Here is a 26,469-nt window from a genome sequence, read left to right as displayed (position 1 = left end):
CTTTCTTCTTTCTTATTCTTCTTTTTTTATGGTATTTGCTTCTTGAACTTAAACTTGATTTTCATGCAACTAAATTTGGGGAACGTATTGGAGAAAGTCTGAAGATAGTAGGATGTTTCTGGACCAATCTTGCTGCTTCAATTGTAATCCGTCTCTACCAATCAAAGTACAGAGACAGATTAGATTTTAAAAAATAGAAGTATTATTCAGGGATTTTACGATAGGGGTGGAGAGTGGGACTAGTATGTGGCCTGTGAACACAGGGTTGGGGCGGACCCAAGAAATCATTTTGTGTCAGAAGAGAACTAAAAGAGAAATTAGATCTATCAATGTGTCCACAAGAAGCAACTCCTAATCAGGTTCTCTCCCTCATTTCAAAAGTTGCTTCTTTATTATGTTACTTATCTACACAGCACATGAGAAATCCTTTTATAAAGAAAAATATGATAAAGATAAGGAGACTTTAAAGTCAAATCATTTTTCTTTACTTTTGGACAGTGATTTTGCCCCTAAGGGACACTTGGCAATGTCTTAGAGACATTCTTACAAGTAGGGGGAGGATGGTTTTGGCATCTAGTAGACAGGCCAGGGATGGTGTTAGACATTCTATAACACACGGGACAGTATCCTACAAAAGAAGTTTTTCCACCCCAAATGTTAATAGAGCTGAGAATAAGAAATCCTACTTTGGGGCCCCTTAGTGGCTCAGTGGGTTAAGCCTCTCCCTTCAGCTCGGGTTATGATCCCAGGTTCCTGGGATCGAGTCTCGCATTGGGCTCTCTGCTCAGTGGGGACCCTTCTTCCCCCTCTCTCTGCCTGCTTGTGATCTCTCTCTCTCTGTCAAATAAATAAATAAAATCTTAAAAAAAAAAGAAATCCTACTTTGGAATTAGAAAGCATTCATTGTTTGTTTGCTTATTTGTTGAGGTACACTCAGCATAAATAATTTCAGGAATATAACATAACTCAATATTTGTGTATATTGCAAAATGATAAGTGTAGTAAGTCTTCATAACATATGTCACCATACACAGTTATGGAACTATTTTCTTGTGATGAGAACTTTGAAGATTTACTCTCTTTGTAACTTTCAAATGTGCCATACAGTATTATTTATTATAGTAATCATGTTGTACATTACATTCTCATGACTGACTTATTTTAAAACTGTATAAATCTCTACCTTCTGATGCCCTTCACCCATTTCACCCACCTTCCATCCTTCTGTCTTTGACAGTCACCAATCTATTATCTGTAACTATGAGTGTGTGTGTACTTGATTCCACATAAGTAAGATCAAATAATATTTGTCTTTCTCTAATTTATTTTACTTAGCACATGTCATCAAAGTCCATCATGTTGTAGCAAAAGATGTGATTTCATTTTTTCTGGCCAAATAATATTACATTGTTTATGTAGATACTGTATTTTCTTTTTTTTTAATCTTTATTTTTTATTTTTTTATAAACATATAATGTATTTTTATCCCCAGGGGTACAGGTCTGTGAATTGCCAGGTTTACACACTTCACAGCACTCACCATAGCTCATACCCTCCCCAATGTCTAACCCCACCCCCCTCTCCCTCCCCCCTCCCCCCAGCAACCCTCAGTTTGTTTTGTGAGATTAAGAGTCACTTATGGTTTGTCTCCCTCCCGATCCCATCTTGTTTTGTTTACTCTTCTCCTACCCCCCCAACCCCCCATGTTGCATCTCCACTTCCTCATATCAGGGAGATCATATGATAGTTGTCTTTCTCCGATTGACTTATTTCGCTAAGCATGACACCCTCTAGTTCTATCCACGTCATCAACAAATGGCAAAATTTCATTTCTTTTGATGGCTGCATAGTATTCATATATATATATATATTCATATATATATATATATATATGTATTTATGGTGAGGTGTAGGATGTGTCTTTGCATATATATATACATACATACATCTCACCTCTTCTTTATCCATTCATCTGTTGATGGGCATCTAGTTTCTTTCCATAGTTTGGCTATTGTAGACATTGCTGCTATAAACATTCAGGTGCACGTGCCCCTTCAGATCACTATGTTTGTACCTTTAGGGTAAATACCCAGTAGTGTGATTGCTGGGTCATAGGGTAGTTCTATTTTCAACTTTTTGAGGAACCTCCATGATGTTTTCCAGAGTTGTTGCACCAGCTTGCATTCCCACCAACAGTGTAGGAGGGTTCCCCTTTCTCCGCATCCTCACCAGCATCTGTCATTTCCTGACTGATTATCATTCTGAATGGTGTGACATGATATCTCATTGTGGTTTTGATTTGTATTTCCCTGATGCCAAGTGATGTAGAGCACTTTTTCATGTGTCTGTTGGCCATCTAGATGTCTTCTTTGCAGAAATGTCTGTTCATGTCTTCTGCCCATTTCTTGGTTGGATTATTTGTTCTTTGGGTATTGAGTTTCTAAGTTCTTTATAGATTCTGGACACTAGTCCTTTATCTGATATGTCATTTGCAAATATCTTCTACCATTCTGTCAGTTTTCTTTAGTTTTGTTAACTGTTTCCTTTGCTGTGCAAAAGCTTTTGATCTTGATGAAATCCCAATCGTTCATTTGTGCCCTTGCTTCCCTTGCCATTGGCAATGTTCCTAGGAAGACGTTGCTGCGGCTGAGGTCGAAGAGGTTGCTGCCTGTGTTCTCCTCAAGGATTTTGATGGATTCCTTTCTCACATTGAGGTCTTTCATCCATTTTGAGTCCATTTTCGTTCGTGGTGTAAGGAAATGGTTCAATTTCATTTTTCTGTATGTGGCCGTCCAATTATCCCAACACCATTTATTGAAGAGGCTGTCTTTTTCCTATTGGACATTTTTTCCTGATTTGTTGAAGATGAGTTGACCATAGAGTTGAGGGTCTATTTCTGGGCTCTCTATTCTGTTCCATTGTCTGTTTTTGTGCCAGTACCATGCTGTCTTGATGATGACAGCTTTGTGATAGAGCTTGAATTCCGGAATTGTGATGCCACCCACTTTGTCTTTCTTTTTCAATATTCCTTTGGCTATTCGAGGTCTTTTCTGGTTCCATATAAATTTTAGAATTATTTGTTCCATTTCTTTGCAAAAAATATCATTTCTTTGATAGGGATTGCATTAGATGTGTAGATTCTTTAGGTAGCATAGACATTTTCACAATATTTGCTCTTCTAATCTAGGAGCATGGAACATTTTTCCATTTCCTTGTATCTTCCTCAAGTTCTTTCATGAGTATAAAGTATACTATAAAGTATAGTTTTCTGAGTATAGATTCTGTGCCTCTTTGGTTAGGTTTATTCCTGGGTGCAATTGTAAGTGGGATTGACTCCTTAATTTCTCTTTCTTCTGTCTTGTTGTTGATGTAGAGAAATGCAACTGATTTCTGTGCACTGATTTTATATCCTGACATTTTACTAAATTCCTGTACAAGTTCTAGCAGTTTTGGAGTGGAGTCTTTTGGGTTTTCTGCATATAGTATCATATCATCTGCGAAGAGTGATAATTTGACTTATTCTTTGCCGATTTGGATGCCTTTAATTTCCTTTTGTTGTCTGATTGCTGATGTGAGGACTTCTAGTACTATGTTGAATAGCAGTGGTGATAACAGACATCCCTACCATGTTCTTGACCTTAGCGTAAAAGCTTTCAGTTTTTCTCCATTGAGAATGATATTTGCGGTGGGTTTTTCATAGATGGCTTTGATGATATTGAGGTGTGTGCCCTCTATCCCTACACTCTGAAGAGTTTTGATCAGGAAGGCATGCTGTACTTTGTCAAATGCTTTTTCAGCATCTATTGAGAGTATCATATGGTTCTTGTTCTTTCTTTTATTGATGTGTTGTATCACATTGACTGATTTGCGGATGTTGAACCAACCTTGCAGCCCTGGAATAAATCCCACTTGGTCGTGGTGAATGATCCTTTTAATGTACTGTTGAATCCTATTGGCTAGTATTTTGGTGAGAATTTTCCCATCTGTATTCATCAAGGATTTGGTCTGTAATTCTCTTTTTTGATGGGATCCTTGTCCGGTTTTGGGATCAAGGTGATGCTGGCCTCATAAAATGAGTTTGGAAATTTTCCTTCCATTTCTATTTTTTTGAGCAGTTTCAGGAGAATAGAAATTAGTTCTTTAAATGTTTAGTAGAATTCCCCCAGGAAGCCTTCTGGCCCTGGGCTTTAGTAGAATTCCCCAGGAAAGCCACCTGTCCCTGGGCTTTTGTTTGTTTGGAATTTTTTGATGACTGTTTCAATCTCCTTACTGGTTATGGGTCTGTTTAGGTTTTCTATTTCTTCTTGGTTCAGTTGTGGTAGTTTATATGTCTCTAGAAATGTATCCATTTCTTCCAGATTGTCAAATTTGTTTGCATAGAGTTGCTCATAGTATCTTCTTATAATTGTATTTCTTTGGTGTTAGTTGTGATCTCTCCTCTTTCATTCATGATTTTATTTATTTGGGTCCTTTCTAATTTCTTTTTGATAAGTCTGTCCAGGGGGTTATCGATCTTATTAATTCTCTCAAAGAACCAGCTCCTAGTTTCGTTGATTTGTTCTATTGGTTTTTTTTTTTTTTTGGTTTCTATTTCATTGATTTCTGCTCTGATCTTTATGATTTATCTTCTCCTGCTGGGCTTAGGGTTTCTTTCTTTTTTTTTTTTTTTTAAGATTTTATTTATTTATTTGATAGAGAGAAATCACAAGTAGATGGAGAGGCAGACAGAGAGAGAGAGGGGAAGCAGGCTCCCTGCTGAGCAGAGAGCCCGATGCGGGACTCGACCCCAGGACCCTGAGATCATGACCTGAGCCGAAGGCAGCGGCTTAACCCACTGAGCCACCCAGGTGCCCCTTAGGGTTTCTTTCTTTTTCTTTCTCCAGATCCTTTAGGTGTAGGGTTAGGTTGTGTACTTGAGACCTTTCTTGTTTCTTGAGAAAGATTTGAACTGCTATATATTTTCCTCTCAGGACTGCTTTTGCTGTGTCCCACAGATTTTGAACTATTGTGTTTTCATTATCATTTGTTTCCATGAATTTTTTCAATTCTTCTTTAATTTCCCGATTGACCCATTCATTCTTTAGAAGGATGCTGTTTAGTCTTCATGTATTTTGGTTCTTTTCAAACTTCCTTTTGTGGTTGAGTTCTAGCTTTAGAGCATTGTGGTCTGAAAATATGCAGGGAATGATCCCAATCTTTTGATACTGGTTGAGACCTGATTTAGGACCCAGGATGTGATCTATTCTGGAGAATGGTCCATGTGCACCAGAGAAGAATGTGTGTTCTGTTGCTTTGGGATGAAATGTTCTGAATATATCTGTGATGTCCATCTGGTCCAGTGTGTCATTTAAGGCCTTTATTTCCTTGCTGATCTTTTGCTTGGATGATCTGTCCATTTCAGTGAGGGGAGTGTTAAATTCCCCTACTATTATTGTATTATTGTTGATGTGTTTCTTTGATTTTGTTATTAATTGGTTTATATAGTTGGCTGCTCCCACGTTGGGGGCATAGATATTTAAAATTGTTAAATCTTCTTGTTGGACAGACCCTTTGAGTATGATATAGTGTCCTTCCTCATCTCTTATTATAGTCTTTGGCTTAAAATCTAATTGATCTGATATAAGGATTGCCACCCCTGCTTTCTTCTGATGTCCATTAGCATGGTAAATTCTTTTCCACCCCCTCACTTTAAATCTGGAGGTGTCTTCGGGCTTAAAATGAGTTTCTTGGAGGCAACATATAGATGGGTTTTGTTTTTTTATCCATTCTGATACCCTGTGTCTTTTGACAGGGGCATTTAGCCCATTCACATTCAGGGTAACTATTGAGAGATATGAATTTAAGGCCATTGTATTGCCTGTAAGGTGGCTGTTACTGTATATGGTCTCTGTTCCTTTCTGATCTACCACTTGTAGGCTCTCTCTTTGCTTAGAGGACCCCTTTCAAGATTTCCTGTAGAGCTGGTTTGGTGTTTGCAAATTCTTTCAGTTGTTGTTTGTCCTGGAAGCTTTTAATCTCTCCTTCTATTTTCAATGATAGCCTAGCTGGATATAGTATTCTGGGCTGCATGTTTTTCTCATTTAGTGCTCTGAAAATATCATGCCAGCTCTTTCTGGCCTGCCAGGTCTCTGTGGATAAGTCAGCTGCCAATCTAGTATTTTTACCATTGTATGTTACAGACTTCTTTTCCCGGGCTACTTTCAGGATTTTCTCTTTGTCACTGAGACTTGTAAATTTTACTATTAGGTGACAGGGTGTGGGCCTATTCTTATTGATTTTGAGGGGCATTCTCTGAACCTCCTGAATTTTGATGCTCGTTCCCTTTGCCATAGTGGGGAAATTCTCCCCAATAATTCTCTCTAGTATACCTTCTGCTCCCCTCTCTCTTTCTTCTTCTTCTGGAATCCCAATTATTCTAATGTTGTTTCGTCTTATGGTGTCACTTATCTTTCGAATTCTCCCCTCATGGTCCAGTAGCTGTTTGTCCCTCTTTTGCTCAGCTTCTTTATTCTCTGTCATTTGGTCTTCTATATCACTAATTCTTTCTTCTGCCTCATTTATCCTAGCAGTGAGAGCCTCCATTTTTGATTGCACCTCATTAATAGCTTTTTTGATTTCAACTTGGTTAGATTTTAGTTCTTTTATTTCTCCAGAAAGGGCTTTTATATCTCTCGAGATGGTTTCTCTAATATCTTCCATGCCTTTTTCGAGCCCGGCTAGAACCTTGAGAATTGTCATTCTGAACTCTAGATCTGACATATTACCAAGGTCTGTATTGATTAGGTCCCTAGCCTTTGGTACTGCCTCTTGTTCTTTTTTTTGTGTTGAATTTTTCCGTCTTGTCATTTTGTCCAGATAAGAGTATATGAAGGGGCAAGTAAAATACTAAAAGGGTGGCAACAACCCCAGGAAAATATGCTTTAACCAATTAGAAGAGATCCAAAATCGTAAGGGGGGGAGAAAGGGGATAAAAAGAGATTCAAAAAGGAAGAAAGAAAATAAAAGAAAAAAGAGAAAAAAAAAAAAGAAAAGAATTTTAAAAAAAAGATAACACCTAAGAAAAATATAAAAAAGAAAAAATATATATGTTAGATAAACTAGTAAAAAATCGTTAAAAAAGAAAAAGGTAACAGTTAAAAAAAAAATTTACCCAAAGGCGAGAAAAAAAAACAAAAAATGAAAAAGAAAAAAATTAAATTAACTGCAAGACTAAAACAAATCACAGGGAAATAGCCATGAGTTCCGTGCTTTGCTTTCTCCTCTTCTAGAATTCTGCTGCTCTCTTGGTATTGACACCGCACTCCTTGGTAGGTAAACTTGGTCTCGGCTGGATTTCTTGTTGATCTTCTGGGGGAGGGGCCTGTTGTAGTGATTCTCAAGTGTCTGCCCCAGGCAGAATTACACCGCCCTTACCCGGGGTGGGGTGAGTAATCCGCTCGGGTTTGCTTTCAGGAGCTTTTGTTCCCTGAGCGCTTTCCGTAGAGTTCCGGAGGACGGGAATACAAATGGCGGCCTCCTGGTCTCCGGCCTGGAGGAGCCGAGAGCCCAGGGCTGCACTCCTCAGTGCGCGCTCAGAGAACCGCGCCCAGTTACTCCCGTCTGCCTGACCTCCGGCCGCGCTCCGAGGTCACCGAGCCTGCGACCGGTTCAAGGTCACCCCGAGCTGCGAGCTTACTGTTGGCTCTGTCTCTGCAGCCGGCTTTCCCGTTCCAATACCCGCAAGCTCTGCGACACTCAGACACCCCCGATCCTTCTGTGACCCTGCAGGACCTGAGGCCACTCTGACCCCGTGTGGGCTTTGCCCCGGGTAGCCTCTGGAGCGATGTCCCTCAGCGGAACAGACTTTTAAAAGTCCTGATTTTGTGCGCGGTTGCTCCGCCACTTGCCATGAGCCGGCCCCTCCCCCCGGGGTCTATCTTCCCATCGCTTTGGATTCACTTCTCCGCCGGTCCTACCTTTCAGAAAGTGGTTGTTTTTCTGTTTCCAGAATTGCTGTTCTTCTCTTCGATCTGCCGATGGATTTTCAGGTGTTTGCAATCTTTAGATAAGCTATCTAGCTGATCTCCGGCTAGCTGAAGTAGTCTCAGCCTGCTACTTCTCTGCCATCTTGACTCCTCCCCTTCTTCTTCTTCTTCTTCTTCTTCTTCTTCTTCTTCTTCTTCTTCTTCTTCTTCTTCTTCTTCTTCTTCTTCTTCTTCCTTCTTTCTTCTTTCTTCTTTCTTATTCTTCTTTTTTTATGGTATTTGCTTCTTGAACTTAAACTTGATTTTCATGCAACTAAATTTGGGGAACGTATTGGAGAAAGTCTGAAGATAGTAGGATGTTTCTGGACCAATCTTGCTGCTTCAATTGTAATCCGTCTCTACCAATCAAAGTACAGAGACAGATTAGATTTTAAAAAATAGAAGTATTATTCAGGGATTTTACGATAGGGGTGGAGAGTGGGACTAGTATGTGGCCTGTGAACACAGGGTTGGGGCGGACCCAAGAAATCATTTTGTGTCAGAAGAGAACTAAAAGAGAAATTAGATCTATCAATGTGTCCACAAGAAGCAACTCCTAATCAGGTTCTCTCCCTCATTTCAAAAGTTGCTTCTTTATTATGTTACTTATCTACACAGCACATGAGAAATCCTTTTATAAAGAAAAATATGATAAAGATAAGGAGACTTTAAAGTCAAATCATTTTTCTTTACTTTTGGACAATGATTTTGCCCCTAAGGGACACTTGGCAATGTCTTAGAGACATTCTTACAAGTAGGGGGAGGATGGTTTTGGCATCTAGTAGACAGGCCAGGGATGGTGTTAGACATTCTATAACACACGGGACAGTATCCTACAAAAGAAGTTTTTCCACCCCAAATGTTAATAGAGCTGAGAATAAGAAATCCTACTTTGGGGCCCCTTAGTGGCTCAGTGGGTTAAGCCTCTCCCTTCAGCTCGGGTTATGATCCCAGGTTCCTGGGATCGAGTCTCGCATTGGGCTCTCTGCTCAGTGGGGACCCTTCTTCCCCCTCTCTCTGCCTGCTTGTGATCTCTCTCTCTCTGTCAAATAAATAAATAAAATCTTAAAAAAAAAAGAAATCCTACTTTGGAATTAGAAAGCATTCATTGTTTGTTTGCTTATTTGTTGAGGTACACTCAGCATAAATAATTTCAGGAATATAACATAACTCAATATTTGTGTATATTGCAAAATGATAAGTGTAGTAAGTCTTCATAACATATGTCACCATACACAGTTATGGAACTATTTTCTTGTGATGAGAACTTTGAAGATTTACTCTCTTTGTAACTTTCAAATGTGCCATACAGTATTATTTATTATAGTAATCATGTTGTACATTACATTCTCATGACTGACTTATTTTAAAACTGTATAAATCTCTACCTTCTGATGCCCTTCACCCATTTCACCCACCTTCCATCCTTCTGTCTTTGACAGTCACCAATCTATTATCTGTAACTATGAGTGTGTGTGTACTTGATTCCACATAAGTAAGATCAAATAATATTTGTCTTTCTCTAATTTATTTTACTTAGCACATGTCATCAAAGTCCATCATGTTGTAGCAAAAGATGTGATTTCATTTTTTCTGGCCAAATAATATTACATTGTTTATGTAGATACTGTATTTTCTTTTTTTTTAATCTTTATTTTTTATTTTTTTATAAACATATAATGTATTTTTATCCCCAGGGGTACAGGTCTGTGAATTGCCAGGTTTACACACTTCACAGCACTCACCATAGCTCATACCCTCCCCAATGTCTAACCCCACCCCCCTCTCCCTCCCCCCTCCCCCCAGCAACCCTCAGTTTGTTTTGTGAGATTAAGAGTCACTTATGGTTTGTCTCCCTCCCGATCCCATCTTGTTTTGTTTACTCTTCTCCTACCCCCCCAACCCCCCATGTTGCATCTCCACTTCCTCATATCAGGGAGATCATATGATAGTTGTCTTTCTCCGATTGACTTATTTCGCTAAGCATGACACCCTCTAGTTCTATCCACGTCATCAACAAATGGCAAAATTTCATTTCTTTTGATGGCTGCATAGTATTCATATATATATATATATTCATATATATATATATATATGTATTTATGGTGAGGTGTAGGATGTGTCTTTGCATATATATATACATACATACATCTCACCTCTTCTTTATCCATTCATCTGTTGATGGGCATCTAGTTTCTTTCCATAGTTTGGCTATTGTAGACATTGCTGCTATAAACATTCAGGTGCACGTGCCCCTTCAGATCACTATGTTTGTACCTTTAGGGTAAATACCCAGTAGTGTGATTGCTGGGTCATAGGGTAGTTCTATTTTCAACTTTTTGAGGAACCTCCATGATGTTTTCCAGAGTTGTTGCACCAGCTTGCATTCCCACCAACAGTGTAGGAGGGTTCCCCTTTCTCCGCATCCTCACCAGCATCTGTCATTTCCTGACTGATTATCATTCTGAATGGTGTGACATGATATCTCATTGTGGTTTTGATTTGTATTTCCCTGATGCCAAGTGATGTAGAGCACTTTTTCATGTGTCTGTTGGCCATCTAGATGTCTTCTTTGCAGAAATGTCTGTTCATGTCTTCTGCCCATTTCTTGGTTGGATTATTTGTTCTTTGGGTATTGAGTTTCTAAGTTCTTTATAGATTCTGGACACTAGTCCTTTATCTGATATGTCATTTGCAAATATCTTCTACCATTCTGTCAGTTTTCTTTAGTTTTGTTAACTGTTTCCTTTGCTGTGCAAAAGCTTTTGATCTTGATGAAATCCCAATCGTTCATTTGTGCCCTTGCTTCCCTTGCCATTGGCAATGTTCCTAGGAAGACGTTGCTGCGGCTGAGGTCGAAGAGGTTGCTGCCTGTGTTCTCCTCAAGGATTTTGATGGATTCCTTTCTCACATTGAGGTCTTTCATCCATTTTGAGTCCATTTTCGTTCGTGGTGTAAGGAAATGGTTCAATTTCATTTTTCTGTATGTGGCCGTCCAATTATCCCAACACCATTTATTGAAGAGGCTGTCTTTTTCCTATTGGACATTTTTTCCTGATTTGTTGAAGATGAGTTGACCATAGAGTTGAGGGTCTATTTCTGGGCTCTCTATTCTGTTCCATTGTCTGTTTTTGTGCCAGTACCATGCTGTCTTGATGATGACAGCTTTGTGATAGAGCTTGAATTCCGGAATTGTGATGCCACCCACTTTGTCTTTCTTTTTCAATATTCCTTTGGCTATTCGAGGTCTTTTCTGGTTCCATATAAATTTTAGAATTATTTGTTCCATTTCTTTGCAAAAAATATCATTTCTTTGATAGGGATTGCATTAGATGTGTAGATTCTTTAGGTAGCATAGACATTTTCACAATATTTGCTCTTCTAATCTAGGAGCATGGAACATTTTTCCATTTCCTTGTATCTTCCTCAAGTTCTTTCATGAGTATAAAGTATACTATAAAGTATAGTTTTCTGAGTATAGATTCTGTGCCTCTTTGGTTAGGTTTATTCCTGGGTGCAATTGTAAGTGGGATTGACTCCTTAATTTCTCTTTCTTCTGTCTTGTTGTTGATGTAGAGAAATGCAACTGATTTCTGTGCACTGATTTTATATCCTGACATTTTACTAAATTCCTGTACAAGTTCTAGCAGTTTTGGAGTGGAGTCTTTTGGGTTTTCTGCATATAGTATCATATCATCTGCGAAGAGTGATAATTTGACTTATTCTTTGCCGATTTGGATGCCTTTAATTTCCTTTTGTTGTCTGATTGCTGATGTGAGGACTTCTAGTACTATGTTGAATAGCAGTGGTGATAACAGACATCCCTACCATGTTCTTGACCTTAGCGTAAAAGCTTTCAGTTTTTCTCCATTGAGAATGATATTTGCGGTGGGTTTTTCATAGATGGCTTTGATGATATTGAGGTGTGTGCCCTCTATCCCTACACTCTGAAGAGTTTTGATCAGGAAGGCATGCTGTACTTTGTCAAATGCTTTTTCAGCATCTATTGAGAGTATCATATGGTTCTTGTTCTTTCTTTTATTGATGTGTTGTATCACATTGACTGATTTGCGGATGTTGAACCAACCTTGCAGCCCTGGAATAAATCCCACTTGGTCGTGGTGAATGATCCTTTTAATGTACTGTTGAATCCTATTGGCTAGTATTTTGGTGAGAATTTTCCCATCTGTATTCATCAAGGATTTGGTCTGTAATTCTCTTTTTTGATGGGATCCTTGTCCGGTTTTGGGATCAAGGTGATGCTGGCCTCATAAAATGAGTTTGGAAATTTTCCTTCCATTTCTATTTTTTTGAGCAGTTTCAGGAGAATAGAAATTAGTTCTTTAAATGTTTAGTAGAATTCCCCCAGGAAGCCTTCTGGCCCTGGGCTTTAGTAGAATTCCCCAGGAAAGCCACCTGTCCCTGGGCTTTTGTTTGTTTGGAATTTTTTGATGACTGTTTCAATCTCCTTACTGGTTATGGGTCTGTTTAGGTTTTCTATTTCTTCTTGGTTCAGTTGTGGTAGTTTATATGTCTCTAGAAATGTATCCATTTCTTCCAGATTGTCAAATTTGTTTGCATAGAGTTGCTCATAGTATCTTCTTATAATTGTATTTCTTTGGTGTTAGTTGTGATCTCTCCTCTTTCATTCATGATTTTATTTATTTGGGTCCTTTCTAATTTCTTTTTGATAAGTCTGTCCAGGGGGTTATCGATCTTATTAATTCTCTCAAAGAACCAGCTCCTAGTTTCGTTGATTTGTTCTATTGGTTTTTTTTTTTTTTTTGGTTTCTATTTCATTGATTTCTGCTCTGATCTTTATGATTTATCTTCTCCTGCTGGGCTTAGGGTTTCTTTCTTTTTTTTTTTTTTTTAAGATTTTATTTATTTATTTGATAGAGAGAAATCACAAGTAGATGGAGAGGCAGACAGAGAGAGAGAGGGGAAGCAGGCTCCCTGCTGAGCAGAGAGCCCGATGCGGGACTCGACCCCAGGACCCTGAGATCATGACCTGAGCCGAAGGCAGCGGCTTAACCCACTGAGCCACCCAGGTGCCCCTTAGGGTTTCTTTCTTTTTCTTTCTCCAGATCCTTTAGGTGTAGGGTTAGGTTGTGTACTTGAGACCTTTCTTGTTTCTTGAGAAAGATTTGAACTGCTATATATTTTCCTCTCAGGACTGCTTTTGCTGTGTCCCACAGATTTTGAACTATTGTGTTTTCATTATCATTTGTTTCCATGAATTTTTTCAATTCTTCTTTAATTTCCTGATTGACCCATTCATTCTTTAGAAGTATGCTGTTTTGTCTCCATGTATTTGGCTTCTTTCCAAATTTCTTCTTGTGATTGAGTTCTAGCTTTAGAGCATTGTGGTCTGAAAATATGCAGGGAATGATCCCAATCTTTTGATACTGGTTGAGACCTGATTTAGGACCCAGGATGTGATCTATTCTGGAGAATGGTCCATGTGCACCAGAGAAGAATGTGTGTTCTGTTGCTTTGGGATGAAATGTTCTGAATATATCTGTGATGTCCATCTGGTCCAGTGTGTCATTTAAGGCCTTTATTTCCTTGCTGATCTTTTGCTTGGATGATCTGTCCATTTCAGTGAGGGGAGTGTTAAATTCCCCTACTATTATTGTATTATTGTTGATGTGTTTCTTTGATTTTGTTATTAATTGGTTTATATAGTTGGCTGCTCCCACGTTGGGGGCATAGATATTTAAAATTGTTAAATCTTCTTGTTGGACAGACCCTTTGAGTATGATATAGTGTCCTTCCTCATCTCTTATTATAGTCTTTGGCTTAAAATCTAATTGATCTGATATAAGGATTGCCACCCCAGCTTTCTTCTGGTGTCCATTAGCATGGTAAGTTGTTTTACATCCCCTCACTTTATATCTGGAGGTGTCTTCAGGTCTAAAATGAGTTTCTTAAAGACAACATATTTATGGGTTTTGTTTTTTTATCCATTCTGATACCTTGTTTCTTTTGATTGGGGCATTTAGCCCATTAACATTCAGGGCAACTATTGAGAGATATGGATTTAGTGCCATTGTATTGCCTGTAAGGTGACTGTTACTGTATATTACCTCTGTTCCTTTCTGATCTACAACTCTTTGGCTCTTTCTTTGCTTAGAGGACCTCTTTCAATATTTCCTGTAGACCTGGTTTGGTGTTTGCAAATTCTTTCAGTTGTTGTTTGTCCTGGAAGCTTTTTATCTCTCCTTCTATTTTCAATGATGGCCTACCTGGATATAGTATTCTGGGCTGCATGTTTTTCTCATTTAGTGCTCTGAATATATCATGCCAGTTCTTTCTGGCCTGCCAGGTCTCTGTGGATAAGTCCATTGCCAATCTAATATTTTTACTATTTTATGTTACAGACTTCTTTTCCTGGGCTGCTTTTGGGATTTTCTCTTTGTTGCTAAGACTTGTAAATTTTACTATTATGTGATGGGGTGTGGACCTATTCTTGTTGATTTTAAAGGGGGTTCTCTGCACCTCCTGGATTTTGATGCTTGTTCCCTTTGCCATATTAGGGAAATTCTCTACAATAATTCTCTCCAGTATACTTTCTGCTCCCCTCTCTCTTTCTTCTTCTTCTGGAATCCCAATTATTCTAATGTTGTTTCATCTTATGGTGTCACTTATCTCTCGAATTCTCCCCTCATGATCCAGTAGCTGTTTGTCCCTCTTTTGCTCAGCTTCTTTATTCTCTGTCATTTGGTCTTCTATATCACTAATTCTTTCTTCTGCCTCATTTATCCTAGCAATGAGAGTCTCCATTTTTGATTGCACCTCATTAATAGCTTTTTTAAAAAATTTCAACTTAGACTGTAGTTCTTTTATTTCTCCAGAAAGGGCTTTTATCTCTCCAGAGAGGGTTTCTCTAATATCTTCCATGCCTTTTTCGAGCCTGGTTAGAACCTTGAGAATTGTCATTCTGAACTCTAGATCTGACATATTACCAATGTCTGTATTGATTAGGTCCCTAGCCTTTGGTACTGCCACTTGTTCTTTTTTGTGTGGTGAGTTTTTCTGCCTTGTCATTTTGTCCAGATAAGAGTATATGAAGGAGCAAATAAAATATTGAAATGGTGGCAAAGACCCCAGGAAAATGCGCTTTAACCAAATCAGAAGAGAACCCCAAATCATGGGAGGGAGAAAGGGGATAAAAAGAAGTTCAGAAAAAAATTATAAAATAATTAAAAAAGGAAACAAGTGAAGAAAAAATATAAAAAAGAAAAAAATGTATTAGATAAACTAATTTAAAAAACATTAAAAAGTAAAAGGGTAAAAGTTAAAAAAATTTACCAGAAGAAAAAAAAATAAATTAAAAAAATTAAAGACTAAAGAATCATGGGGAGAATGCCATGAGTTTTGTGCTCTGCTTTCTCCTCCATTGGAATTCTGCTGCTCTCCTTGGTGGGTGAACTTTATCTTAGCTGTATTTCTTGTTGATCTTCTGGGGGAGGGGCCTGTTGTAGTGATTCTCAAGTGTCTTTGCCGGAGGCAGAATTGCACTGCCCTTACCAGGAGCTGGGCTAATTAATCTGCTTGGGTTCCCTTTGGGAGCTTTTGTTCCCTGAATGCTTTCCATAGATTTCTGGAGGATGGGAATGAAAATGGCGGCCTCTCAGTCTCCAGCCTGGAGGAGCCAAGAGCTTGGGGCCCCACTCCTCAGTGCGCCCTCAGAGAAAAAAGCCCAATCACTCCCGTCTCCCTGACCTCTGGCCACACTCCGAGCTCACCCAGCCTGCAACCGGTTCAAGGTAACCCCAAGCTGAGAGCTCACTCCTCGGCTTTGTCTCTGTAGCCAGCTTCCCCGCTCTAATATCTGCGAGCTCTATGACATTCAGACCCCCCCGATCCCTCTGTGACCCTACAGGACCTAGGGACATGCTGGCCCTGCGTTGGCTTCACCCCAGTTTAGCCTCTGCATGTTTCTCAGCGGAACAGACTTTTAAAAGTCTTGATTTTGTGCTCCATTGCTCTGCTGCTTGCCAGGAGCTGGTCCCTTCCCCCAAAGTCTATCTTCCTGTCGCTTTGGATTCACTTCTCCGCCGGTCCTACCTTTCAGAAAGTGGTCGATTTTCTGTTTCTAGAATTGCTGTTCTTCTTCTCTTCGATCTTCCATTGGATTTGTAAGGTGTTTGCAATGGTTTGATAAGCTATCTAGTTGATCTCCTACTACCTGATGTAGTCTCAGCTGCTACTTCTCCACCATCTTCTATGTAGATAACTGTATTTTCTTTCTTTCTTTATCCTTCAGTGGGCACTTAAGCCATTTCCATGTCTTAGCTATTAAAAATTGTAAATGATACTGTAATGAACATAGGAGTACAAATGAGATATTGATGATTTTCATACGCACACACACACACACACACACACACCCCTAGAAGTGGGATTACTGGAACATATCATTGTTCTATTTTTGGTATTTGGAGTATCCTCCATATTATTCTCCATAGTAGCTGCACCCAATTTAAATTTCCACTAGTGGTACATGAAGGTTCCTTTCCCTTCACCACGTCACCATTCTTACAGGGGCGAGGTGATATCTCATTGTGTTTTGATTGGCATTCCCCTTATGACTGGTGATGCTGAGCATAGTTTCATGTTCCTGGTAACCATATTTCTTTGGAAATACATCTATTCAGTTTTCTTGCTCATTTAAAATCAGATTTTGTTTTGCTATTGAGTTGTATGAGTTCTTAAAAAGTTCAACTTGCTTATTATAAGCAATAGGTTGAACTGTTTTATAAATTATTGAAAGTAGATGTTCAGATGATACTTTATACAGAGATGGATGTGTCAACAGCTCTAGAGTCAGAATCCCTGAGTCTTAATCCTGGCTTTAAGTTTCTCATCTGTGAAATGGACTTATACTTTGAACTATTTCATAGGATGAGTACATGGATTAATTGAAATAATTCAAGAAAAGCTTTTAGAATAGTACTTAGCATAAGATAAGTGCTAAATAAGTGTTAGCTATTCTTAAGTAAAAAGGAAATTCAAAACAACCACCCATCATTGCCTTGATTATGGGCTCGATTTATCATAATGTTCCTCAACATTTGTACCACTACATAGATGTATGTTGGGTTGTTTTAGCCTCTAATAGGGGAAAGTAAGTTGGGATAATAAAGTAATGACAGATTTTATAAAAAAAAAATAATGGCAGATTTTATAAGTATAAATGCAACGAACAACATGGCTAGATTATCTGGGAATTTTATGTAGCTTAGAATTATTAAAAATCCTTTGCCAAGTTGTAATAATAAAAATTAGAATATATTCTGTATAATTTTCCTTATTGGTCTAGCTTTTATTGGTGTAATTGTAGAAAATGCTTAGTGTTTTTTCCAGTTGGCAGCATTTTTTATGTTTTACTGAGTGAAATTATGCCCTTCATATCTATATTTCATATTACATGAATACAGTAGTATACAAATCAGTGATGTTTATATACAAAAATCGTCATCTATTCAACAAATGGCAATATGCTAGGTGCTGGGAATATAGAGCCAAATAAGACCAGCTTTAGCCATGGAACATATAAACTCTAGTTTGGGAGAGAGACATGCACACAGAAGTTGCAGTACATTGTGGTGAGTACTTAGATGCAGGAAATAAGTGCTGCTGCTGAAACATACCATTTATGAACTACATTTAATTAAATGGATATAATAGACAACAATTTAAATAAGCATTAAAAATTATAGTGGTAAGGTAACCTACTGCTGCAATTTGGTTTCATTTTCTGTAAATGCCAGCAATGGTGGTCTGATAGTAGTGAAAATGGATTTACTTAAGTGTATCCCCTTTACAATTTACTCTTAGTATTGTTAATATCAAACTGAGATGTCAGTTCTAAAAATTTGTTGCAACATCACTGACCACCAGAAAAAACAACAACAACAGCTGTTAGTTTGTATATAAAAAAGTATAAGCATCTACAGCACAAGAGTGAAGCTTCAGTTTTCCTTCCTCACATAAGACATAAAAATGGGGGTATTAGAATCAGTTATGGGGACCTCCCTCATTTTAAGAATCATAAACACATTGAACAGAGAGAAAGTTAAGATAATGACATGAACACAAATAATATAACAAGGAAATGGGTGAGAAAACTGGGCAGAAATAACCCAGCTGTATAAAGTCTCATGGGTCAACATAATAATTGTTTCCCAATATTATAAAAATGATTATGTCATATAATACAGGACTATGTCATATAATACAATTGATGGACATAAAATTGTTAGGTAATGTATTTGCTTTATCCTATATAGGCAAGTTAAAGTTAAAAAAATGTGAAATGAGTTGTCATAGGATGTGGAGACTTCTTTTTCATTCAAAATGAATGAAACATTCTTTTTCATGTTTGGCCACAGGACTGAACACAGGTGACAGGATTACAGAGGAGGCATGCAAACATCATATAAGTAGTGATGAAGTATCCCTCTTTCCAACACTAAGAAATTCTAATTTTAAAATGGGAAACTGGATTAATTTGTATTTGACAGAAGTTACTAATGAAAGTTAGGAATGTATTAAATGTTGAATACTATTCTGGGCTGCATTCAAGTACAGGGAAATAAAATTACACCACTGGTGACCCTTGGGTCTGTCACAGAAATGAGATGTCTATCTCATGAGGCTATTACAGTAAAAAAAAAAAAAATTAAATAATGACAATTAAAGGGTGGCTGGCTTCTCTAACTAATGAAAGTTCAATATCTTCTAATTATATTGGTGGCACAATATGGTTGCAAAATATGACCTAGTAGCTCTAAAGCAGTACTGTAATGAGTCTCTTCATTTCAGCTCTCTGTTGTATGCTTTTAAATCTCTTGGGCATATGAAATACACCATTACTAGAGGACAAGGGATTCAATGTTTTTGACATGGTAGAGGAAGGTGGCTGCTTAGGGAATAAGAAGTTTTTAAAATTCAATTTATTTCAGCAATTTATTACCGTTTACCTCCTATCATTCCCTAAGCTGGGGCTAGAAATAATACAAAGATCAATAGAGTATGAAACTTGCCTTTAAGTTGCTCACTGTCTAGTGGGAGAGTAAATACATTAAAAATATCTGTTAGAGAATGGGAAAGTGTGTTAATGAAGCTGTGCCTAAAAGCTATGGAAGTACATGGGCAAGAACCATCTGATCTGCTGGTGGATGGATAGGACAGTGGAGAAGGAAAAGGTCAGAGTAAGTTACATTTGAACTGGGTGATATATATATATATATATATATATATATATATATATATATATATATATATGTATATATATGTAATTCATCAGAGTAAGCCTTACAAATACTGTAAACATTATAAATACAGCTAATCGTATGGAAGCATGACACAGTTGGAATGATTACACATTCAATGTCTCTGTTGGCCAAGACCTAAAGGTGAAGTTGTAGACTTCGTTGGTATAAAAAGCAAATGGGATTGGATCCATTAAAGAATCTTAAACTTATTTTCCTCAATCATTTCCACCCACCCCCCTCTCCGCAGAGCTCACCTACTTCCTAGTATGTTGAGATAGTTTTCTGTTATGTTTCTGGGCTATGAGTCCTCTACCCTGACCTGTTAAAAGCAAATCATACAAATCTACTTTCTTCAGATACAGGCCATTTTGAAAAATTAAGCTCTCCACCTGCTTACCTAGTTATGTTCACATGTTTTCTAGATTTCAGTCTTTACAATTTATCAAGAACCTTGGCATTTGCTGATTCTATTTGACTAAAGTTTATATAATTTTGATGATGTCAAGTCTGTATGGTTGGTAATCCCTTCAGTATTTGGCCTCTCAGTTTTCTCGATACCCTGACTTCTAAGGACCTTCTCACTTAATTTGCTTCAGTCAACCACCTTCAAATTGTTTTTTGATCTGTTGTAAATTCTATTCCCCCACATTACTTTACAGATTCTAAACTCTGACCACAAGCTCCTCTTCTCAGATAGCAGGCTTGGTTATGTCTAATACAATCATTCATGACAATCATTTCCACCTCCAGGTCCTTCTCCTTTCTTCTTTGTAATTGTTCAGTTCTTAAATTTCTTTGCCAATCTATCCAGTACAGGTTGCTTGGTTCATCATTATAAAACAAACAAACAAACAAACAAAAGACACACATTGTCTATTCTGTAGACATTTTAGGTCATTGTTCCTACAGAATTATTGACATTGACAATAACTGAACTAGTCAGAGCAACTAGATATTTGAATTGTTTAGTCTTTTTTTTTTTTTTAAACTGTCAGGGAGTTTGCCCCAATATGACATCTATGATTACTTTGAGAAGAAAGAGAGATTTTCATTAACCCCCACTATGAAAAATATCCCAGGGCTTATTATATAAACTAGTAAAGCAAATCAAGTTAGAAATTCTTACTGTAGTTTGGGACAGTTAGGTTTTTATATAGTTGGTTGGAAGAATAAATGTGAACTGAAACTTATGATGGAAACCAACAGATTTTTCTCTTTTAAACAGATGGACTTTTGTAAATAGTACATACCATAGAACTGAAAGAATAATTTGTTTCTGGCCATGTCTTATTAAATTGTTAGCTATTATTTTTCCTACCTAAAACTATATATTATAGATTTTATCTTCTAATTATCTTTCAAAGCCATACATTTCTCACCATCTCTACTGCAACTATCCTAGATCGAATTGTCATCATGCTAAGAACATATTATGTTCTTAATAAACCTGGTCTTCTGCCTTTTTCTCTTTCCCCCCTCTACCTCTGGCAGACACTATAACTGAAGTTATGTTTTCTTAATGTAAATCTTTCCCTTTTACACTTTAAAGATTTTAGTGCCTGCCCACCTATTGTTCTTTGGGTAAAGATCTACATCCTTCAGATAGCCTAAGGGGTCATGCCCTGGTCCCTACCTTCCTCTTCACCCTCTCCTCCTAGAGTACCATTCTTTTCTTTCTCTAGTCTGTCTCTAGCCTTATTCTCAGACTTGGGATAAATGATTTTTTCTTCTATAACCTCCATGTTTTTGGTTTTACTCCAGAAAAGCTGAGAAAAGATAAACTTTACCAATGATTATGTCTGTTTTGCCTATCACAATGCTTTGCTCATAAAAGTTGTTTAGTAAATGACTATTTATTTAAGGAAAGAAAACCAAAGGGACTGTGTTGGCACATAGGGTTAATATTCATTGGTATATAGATATTTCATTGTTCTTAAATGACCCCCCCATACATTCATTTTTGATACTTTAAAAAATCAGGATGTATCTTACAATTGATGAAATAGCTACTTTCTACCAGACAGCTTTCACATCCAGAGTTGTCAAGGCAAGCGTTGTGTAAAATTGCTTTTGCAGATGGCAAGGTGGTACAACTGTAACTTTACAATCAAGAAGCCATCAGCAGACCATTTGAAGAAGAAATATGGTTATTGTCTCAGAATGTTCTATTGAAAGTGTCTGTACTAAGTTACAGAATGGGTGTCAGTCATTTGAGAGGCAATTTATGAGATAGTATGAACACTCTTTAAGAAATGCCACCTTATCAAAACTCTTCTTTAAAACAAAGGAGGTTACGATGTGGAAAAGTATGGATACCAACAGCAATGAGTTGAAAGTGTTTCAGAAGAGAAGACCCGTGAATGAGGTGATGTTATAGCAGAAACCATAATCAATTTATTCTGATTATATTTTTTATGTTCATACAAAAGTGATAAAGAATACTTTTATGTAAGTGTAAATAAAAATTCTAAGGGATGAAATATTATATCATGGTTTATGTGGCAGCATTTTTTCTTAGTGACTTGTAAAATATGGACATTTTTACAACTAATGGGATCTTATATTTAATGAAATTTATTAACATCCACTATTTATAAAGTTCTAGGCCATTTCTTAGATAAGTTTTTATTTTTAAAAATCATGGAGTCATAAATAGGACATTGGATATAATATAGCCCAGTTTTCTCACATTGAGGATCCACATCTTAAATGATGATTTAAAAGATTTACATATTTTCAAGGACCTTGTTAATGATCTGACAGATCAGTATTTTTTTCTTTGTCTGTTGGGTCCATGTTGAATTACTCATTTCTCTCAATGTTATATGGAAGTACTGTATCTCTGCAATCTGGTTTTGTACTAGAAAGAACTGGCTTCTTAAGCAGAAGGTTCTAAAAGTGTATCAAGATGGTAAGAAGTTCCAGAAGCCTATTTTATCCTCTCTGTTCCTGATAACTTGCCTGCCTGCCATGTGCTGAGGCCTATGATTCAAATGAGCTCTCTACAAAATATGGATACCAAAAATATCACTTGCTTCAGAAAAACTTCCTCATCCACCCCCAGCGCCAAAAGGAAGAAAAAAAAAAAAAAACATTGTCATGATTAACAGCCTTCCCACAAGGAAATTTTTACATTCATCCTAATTCACTCTAAGCTTCTCATAAATAATAGGAACTACCAATGCACTAAGAAGGGTTTGATTTTCCAATATTCAAGTTAGGATCACCCCCCCCCCTTTTTTTTTTTTAATTTCATTAAAGTGTTTACCAGAAATTCAGATTTAGGTTGGCAAGCTTAGAAGTAGTCAAGAAAAGTACCATTTTCTCTTCTCTATTCTTTATTAGTTCCATCTTTAGGATAAAACATCTATAAAGCTGGTAAGCCTGGAGGCTGGACAATAGTTGGCACTTTGTAAGTATCTGCTAAAATGAAAAGAAAGGATTATTTTCCTTCAATCTGAGACTGGAAGTGAACTTACACTCTGCAGAGTCAAACATTAGCACCAAAGTGAGTCCTGTAAAAGGTCTTTGCTGGGGACTCTTTCTGATGGTAGATTTCTTTAATAGGACTGCTGTCTCATTGACCACTGACTCAGTGGGTTTGATGGCAGAAAAAACTTACTGTGTCACACAGTCACTTAAAAAATCTTACTGTGTCACAGAGTCACTTGAGAAAGTCTGACTCCAACAATCCCTAACAAGCTGCATATGGAAAGTAACACAGAGCCATTTCTATGTTTTTTCTCCTTTTGTTTCCCTCTTTTTTTCTTTCCTTATATTAAAAATGTCTTTTTTTTTTTTTTTAAACTTTGCCTTGTGTTTCTTTTCCAAGTGGTCCTAGAGCTTCTGCTAGGAGTTTCAGAATAAAAATTAAACCAAGATTGCTATTGTTATGATTGTGTAGTGCAAATCTCTAATGGCTGACGACTGGTGGGAAAGAGACATATTCTTGAAACTTATGAATTATCTACACAGGAAACTATGGAGGCTCATAGTGTGAAAGGATTCACGGCAACCTGTCAAGGTAAAGAGGATTAACTTGCATTTTGTTTTGGTGCTCAGTGGTAGAAATTATTCAACACCAATCTATGGAGGAACTACTTACCCTGAATTTGGATGGAGTAGTATATACAATGGAGGGAGTCATTGGATAATATTTTTCCTCTTTCAGTCCATAGAATAATAACATCTGGATAGTTGAGTGCTAAACATATACCTCATTTTTGGATAAGTTGCCAGTCTATGTGGGTTTTATTAGAATGTAAATATTCAGTTGATTCATTATTGTTAATCCCATAGGTTGTTCTACAAAAGTGTAGCCAGTAAAATCAGTGTCTCCCATGTGAACAATGTTCATGTAATTGAATGATATGTGACATTTTCTGCTACATGACTTGTTTGGTTGTTAAAGAGACATTGTTTTCCTTCTCTTGGTTATTTCTCTGCTGTTCTTCAGATACCCCCTCTCCCTTGAGTGCTCACTATGCTTCCAGGAAAAGTGACTTCAACATTGGTTTACTGAGCATGGAGCTAATCAGTGAAAAAACATATTCTGTATTATTGATTCAAAGATAAGTAGATCCTCCAATGGAGGCCAACAAGATGTAAGTTGTCTGTGGGGAATTCCTTAGAAGGTCTCTTCCTCAATCTTCAAACTCTTCCTCTTTCTATGGTCTTAGATAAGGAGCAAGTAGCCTAGAGTTTTTCAACAGTCATCTTGTAACCCAAGAGGATGCTTTTCTTAGGTTGATGCTGGTATTATGCATGGCTGTGCACAGGGGCTAAAAATGGAAAAAACTGAATCCTGGGTCAATAAATCAAACAAATTGTGGCACCTGACCTGCTTCTGCCACCTGCAATTGTAGGGGATAATAATTCCTTTTTATTAAGCAGGTTAAAGCTCAGGTTTCCGTTATAGGCCTCATAAAATCTTAACTGCTAGAACGTGTGTTTAAAATATTTGACATAACCAAATAGAAATGAGGCTTATTAATGGAAAATTCTTCAAAAGATATTGCTGACCTTTGTTTCTGTATGTTTAAAAATAATAATCTGAGCTTCATTGTATAAGTATGCTGCTTTGCAAAATGCATATCTATTTATTATTTTCCAGTGTTTTTCTTTTTTATTTAATTTAAATTCAATTAACTAACATATAATATATTAGTAGTTTCAGAGGTAGATGCCAGTCTTAATTAACACCCAGTGCTTATTACATCACATGCCCTCCTTAATGTCCATCTCCCAGTTACCACATCACCCCACCACCTCCCCTCCAGCAACCCTATTTGTTTCCTATGATTAAGTCTCTTATCATTTGTCTCCCTTTCTAATTTTGTCGTATTTTATTTTTTCCTCTTTCCCTATGATTCTGTTTTGTTTCTTGAATTCCACATATAAGGGGGATCAAATGATAATTCTCTTTTTCTGACTGACTTCTTTCACATAGCATAATATCCTCTAGCTCTATCCACGTTTTTGCAAAGGGTGAGGTTTTTGTTGTTGTTTTGATGGTGAAGTAGTATTCTCTTGTATATATATCTCCCACATCTTCTTTATCCATTAATCTGTCTATGGACATTTGGGCTCCTTCCATAGTTTGGCTATTGTGGGCACTGTGCAATAAACTTTGGATGCAGGTGCCCCTTTCAATCACTATATTTGTACCTTTGGGTTAAAAACCTAGAAGTGCGAATGTTAAGTCATAGGGTAGCTCTATTTTAAACTTTTTGAGGACCCTGTATACTGTTTCCCAGAGTGGCTCTACCACCTTGCATTCCCACCAACACTATAAGAGGGTTTCCCTTTCTTTGCATCCTTGCCAATATCTGTCCTTTCCTTGTTAATTTCAGCCATTCTGACTGGCATGAAGTGGTATCTCATTGTGATTTTGATTTCTATTTCTCTGATGCCTAGTGATGTGGAACTCTTTTTTTTTTTTTTTTTTTTAATATGTCCATTGGCTATTTGTATATCTTCTTTGGAGACATGTCTTTACATGTCTTCTGACCATTTCTTCTTTTTTTAATTTAATTAAATTTTTTTCCAGTGATCCAAAATTCATTGTTTATGCACCACACCCAGTGCTCCAGGCAATACACAATACCCACCATCAGGCTCACTGCACTCCCCACACCCTCTCCAAAACTCTCAGTTTGTCACTCAGAGTCCACAGCCTCTCATAGTTTGTCTCTCCTTCCGTTTTCCCCCAACTCACTTCTCCTCTCCAACTCTCAATGTCCTCCATGTTATTCCTGATATTCCACAAGTAAGTGAAACCATATGATAATTGACTCTCTCTGCCTGATGTATTTCATTCAGCATAATCTCTTCCAGTCCTGTCTATGTTGATATAAAAGTTGGGTATTTGTCCTGTCTGATGGAGGCATAATACTCCATTGTATATATGGACTGTATCTTCTTTATCCATTTGTCTGTTGAAAGGTATCTTGGTTTTTTCCACAGTTTGGTGACTGTGACCATTGCTGCTATGAACATTGGGGTACAGGTGGCCCTTCTTTTCACTACGTCTGTATCTTTGGGGTAAATACACAGTTGTGCATTGCAGGGTCATAGGGTAACTCTATTTTTAATTTCTTAAGGAATCTCCACACTGTTTTCCAAAGTGGCTGCATCAACTTGAATGCCCACCAACAGTGTAGGAGGGTTCCCCTTTCTCCACATCTTCCGCAACATTCATTGTTTACTGTCTTGTTGATTTTGGCCTTTCTAACTGGTATAAGGTGGTATCTCAATGTGGTTATGATTGAATCTTCATGATGGCTAGTGATGATGAACATTTCTTCAAGTGTCTGTTAGCCATTTGTATGTCTTCTTTTGAGAAGTGTCTGTTCATGTCTTCTGCCCATTTTTTGATATGATTATCTGTTTTGTGTGTGTTGAGTTTGAGGAGTTCTTTATAGATCTTAGATATCAGCCCTTTGTCTGTAGTGTCATTTGCGAGTATCTCCTCACATTTTGTGGGTTGCCTCTTTGTTTTGTTGACTATTTCCTTTGCTGTGTGGAGCTTTTGATCTTGATGAAGTCCCAAATGTTCATTTTCACTTTTGTTTCCTTTGCCTTCGGAGATATGTCTTGAAAGAAGTTCCTGTGGCCGATGTAGAAGAGGTTACTTCCTATGTTCTCCTCTAGGATTTTGATAGATTCCTGCCTCACGTTAA

The 26,469-nt window shown here is 37.5% G+C and overlaps 1 pseudogene; it reads right to left on the bottom strand.

Annotated features, from left to right (window-relative positions):
* Positions 1-20,895: 20,895 nt before the first annotated feature.
* LOC131839370 (AP-5 complex subunit mu-1-like) overlaps positions 20,896-26,469 on the bottom strand; it is a 56,624-nt pseudogene continuing 51,050 nt past the window's right edge.

The sequence above is a fragment of the Mustela lutreola genome, chromosome 1, assembly GCF_030435805.1.
Source record: "Mustela lutreola isolate mMusLut2 chromosome 1, mMusLut2.pri, whole genome shotgun sequence".
Classification (NCBI taxonomy): Eukaryota; Metazoa; Chordata; class Mammalia; order Carnivora; family Mustelidae; genus Mustela; species Mustela lutreola.
Note: the sequence above shows the minus strand (reverse complement) of the source record. Positions and strands in the feature narration are given on the sequence as shown.